Here is a 4,543-nt window from a genome sequence, read left to right as displayed (position 1 = left end):
CACCTCTTCCTCAATCTTGCCATTTAGGAATGCATTCTTCACATCCATCTGATGGATCTTCCAACCCATCTACACTGATAGTGCCAACATCGATTTGATAGATGAGTATCTTGCGGTAGGAGAAAAAGTCTCATCATAGTTAATCCCCTCGACTTGTGAAAAGCCACGGGCAACAAATCTTGCCTTATGCTTCTCCACACTACCATCAGTAGCTTTCTTTACCTTATAAAGCCAACGGGAACTCACAACTGACTTGTTCTCCAGTCTCGGAACCACGTCCCAAACACTGTTACGAACTATGGAGTCATACTTCTCCACCATAGCATCAACCCAAATCAGATGCTACATTACTTCCTCAAAGGAAGATGGCTCGGTCTCAACACATTCCCCAACAAGGGCCAAGTATCCAGTGTACCTCTCAGGTGACCTCCTCTGTCTGCACTGAGAAGATGGTGCTCCCACATTCTCTCTTGCATCCTCCAACAATCTGTGAGCTTCTCTTGTGTGTTTCCGTCCATCTCTGGAAGACTCTTCTTGTGTGGATGTCTCCACTCTTAGAACCTTTGCATGTGGCTGGTCCGCATCAGTCTAAGGCTCCTCCTCCTTAGGAACCAACAGTTCCTCCACAGCCTGTAGTTGGAGCTCTCTCTCAAGGGAAACTTGCATGGCCTTCTGCTCCTCAAACTTGAGATCTCTGCGAACCACTATCCTTCGACTGGTAGGCAAGTACACCTGATAATTGTGAGGTGTATCAGTGTACCCCACAAGTATCCCCAACTTTGCTGTCAGATCAAGCTTCTTCCGTGCATCCTTTGTCACATGGCAATATATCGATGAGCCAAAGATCCTGAAGTTACCCACATCTAGTCTCTTACCGTAGAAAGCTTCCTCTGGTGTCTTTATCCCAAGTATGCAATGCGGGCTTCTATTCTGCAAATATACCACTGCGTTGCATGCCTCAGCACACAAGTGATGTGGTAGACCTTGGTCATGCAACATCACCCGTGTTGCCCCTACAATAGTTTTTTTCTTCCTCTGGGCCATCCAATTCTGCTGTGGGTTATGAGGTGCCATCAACTCTCATTTAATTCCTTCGACTGCACAGAAGTCCTTAAACTCTTGAGAGTCATATTCTCCACCATTGTTGCTTCTCAAGGCCTTGATCTTCTTCCCTGACTCTTTCTCGACCAAAGCTTTGAACTCACAAAACTTTGTGAAGGTTTTGTCCTTCTTCTGCATGAAATAAATCCATCATTTACGAGAAAAATCGTGAATGAAAATCACATAATACCTTTTATTCATTGTGGATTCCGTCAAGAATGGTCCACACAAATTAGTATGAACTCGCTCTAAGATAGCCTTTGCTCGACTGTCTCGATTATGAAAGGAAGACTTGGTGTACTTTCCCAAGGTACAACCTTTGCATGTGTCAACTTGCTCAATTTTACCTTTGGGAAGTCTTGTAGATCTGCTACATTATCTTCAAGGCCCCATGATGCAAATGGCCCAACCACCTGTGCCACAACTCGCCAATGTCTTGGATTTGCACCAATTCTACTTTCATTCTCAATGCTATACAATCATCTACCTCTAGTTTATAGAGATTCTTCACCCGAACCCCAATCCTCTTGGTCTGACCTGTGGCTCTATGTCTTAGGAACGCCTTTCCTTTACTAAAGACAACATAGTAGCCTTTGTCTTCCAACATCGCGACCGATACCAAGTTCTTCTTCAGTCCAGGCACATACATCACATCTGTCAAGGTGAGACGAGCTCCATGCTCCCTTTGAAAAGCAACCGTGCCCACTCCTGAAACACTATACCTTCCATCGTCACCCATCTCTATGCGCATATTGAGGTCTTTCTCCTCCAAGGCACTGAATACATTTTTATCACCGGTCATGTGGAATGAGGCTCCACTATCAAGATACCAGACACAACCCATCATCGATGACACCATGCATGTGATGGGGGTAAAGTCCATTTCGAATTGAGAGGCTATGCCCCACCTTCCGATCCTTTTGAGGATCCCTTATTTGAATTCTTTGATGGGAAATTAGTCGCATAATGTCCCATCTCATGACAATTAAAGCATCTCACTTTAGACTTGTCAACCTTCTTCCCTCCATGAGAAGAATTCGATTTGGAATGGGAATCCTTACCCTTCCCTTTCCTTGCCTTACTTGCTAAGGACAGATTTTCTTGATCATCATTCTTGGATGAAGAACCATCTCATGTGGTCCTCCTGATCTCCTCCTACATTAGATCCGACCACAGTCGTTCCCAATCCGACAGTTTCTCCCTTCCATTCACAAAGTCCTGGTAGCTATTCCAGCTCTTTGGAAGGCCAAGGAGAGCGAGGCTTACCATATCATCATCGGCAATAGTTATTCCCACACTGCTAAGCTCATCTTTGCAGGTGGTGAGCATGTTCAGATATGTGGAAATAATATCCCCCTCATCCATCTTGATTCTTCGAAGCTTGTCCTTGAGCGCCAATTTCCTCTGGTCGCTACTGTTCTGGTAGAGGTACTTCAATGTCTTCCACGTTGAAAATGGAGTATCCTTCCCATGGAGACTTGAGACAATATGGTTTCGAACTCCCTCAGGGATGATCTGTCTCACCTTCGCCACACACTTCTTCCACTCAGCCAACTCTTGTGCATTAGTTGAAGCCGGCTTTTGGATTTCTTGATCAATGAATTCCTTCAAGCCATTGTCTTCTAATACAACCTCCATGCGATCTTTCCATGCTATGTAATTCAAGCTACCTTCCAAGGCATACTCGAGTCTTAAGCCATTGAATGCCATTGACCAACCTTCAAGTATGATAAGAATTCGATTTTGCACCTGCAACCCCAAACTTCAAACTTCGAATTCTCTTCTCCATATACTGTTCACAGCTCCGATACCATGTAGAAATTTTGACTGTAGATTAACTTGATAATTCAATATAACCAAAGAAAAATACTATAATCTACTTCTACTATCAATTTGTAGAAGCTTAAAGATTGAGTTGAACTATATAGCCATAAGAAGAAGAATTAATGAATAATACACAGAAGAATACTTTGGGGAAAGCCTCAGCTAAAAACCCCACTATCTGTATTATCATACAAGGTGGAAATACATTAGAATTATACAAAGCCTTAGCTCTCACAGCTAGCCAGCTCTCACTACAATCCTCACAGATGCTCACAGGAAAACTTGGCTTCTCACAAAACCTTCTCGTCTTCCCTCCAAGCTCCTATTTCCTTGCACAGTTTCTCGTGGGTGATCCTCCTGTTACCAAGTGGAACACTGATCTCACACACTGCTCTAACACACTATCAAAACTATGCAATCCTCAAGGAATGATTCATTCTGCATGCATGAGTTTTCTTTATAGGAAAACACATGCAACTAATAGTACACTGTCCTTGACATTTAGTTCAACTGGGTATTTCTTAGAATAGACATGCATGAGTTACTGATGAGGGAATCTTCAGTTATCTAGAGTACACTGGTTGAGTGCATGCATGCATTAACTGACTGATAACTCACAAATAGTTCCTCAAATAGTTTGGAACTAATTTAACTGGACTTAACTCAGTAAACTGAGCTAACTGATTACAACTAAAATATAACTCAATCTTATCTCCTTAATTGAGGGATAATCTCCTTAATTTAAGGGATAACTATTGCATGACTTCAGAAAGACTTCTAACTTGAATTTCTCCAACTAATTAATCCATAATGAATTAATTGATTATTTTCAAGCAGCTGGTGAGACTAAATTCAAATTTTAATTGACAATTTTAATTCAAGGACAAATTAAAATTGGAATATTCTTGTTGCCACATTTCAACAAGCTATAAGGTGATATTCCTCATGGAGGCCCTAAAACATGAGCTTGGGTTATTAAAAGAATATAAAGGTTCTAAAGCGGAGGTTAGATAAGAGGGGAACTAAGAAAACCAGGAAGAACCAGAGAGGTAATCTAAGAAAAATACCGAAAAGAAACAACCTAGTTCAAGTGCTATGAACCATTCACAGTCCCTATTCAAAATGGAAGTGAAGGTTGACATCAAGCCATATCAAGGTGAGACCAACACTCAAAAGTTAAATCATTGGTTGCAGTAATTCAAAGTTTATTTTAGTATTCAACATTATTATAGAGGAATAATAGAAGATTTTGTATGCTCAGAGGGCCATATCCTGACTTGGTGGGAAAGCCACATGGAGACCTTGAGGTTAGAGGGATATCCTCTAGTGAATAGGTGGGAGGATTTCAAACTTCTCATAAATTCATAGTTTATGCACTATCTTGTATGTAGAGGACTAGTGGATCTAGTGGCAGTAATTTAGGTATAGATAGTGGAAAAGCTTATAGAAGTACACCACATAATTTAGAAATATGGCCATAATGTTGGGTATCTCGCCAAAGAACATGAACACACTCCTAAAGTATTTTGGGGGTCTAGAAAGCCATATGAAAAATCAAGTGATGTTTTTCGAACCCAAAATAGTGGACGAGGCTTGTGTATAGGAACAATATATTGTA

This window comes from Pinus tabuliformis, chromosome 2_2, assembly GCF_031772625.1.
Source record: "Pinus tabuliformis cultivar Carrire ecotype Pingquan chromosome 2_2, CPIR1, whole genome shotgun sequence".
Lineage (NCBI taxonomy): Eukaryota > Viridiplantae > Streptophyta > Pinopsida > Pinales > Pinaceae > Pinus > Pinus tabuliformis.
Note: the sequence above shows the minus strand (reverse complement) of the source record.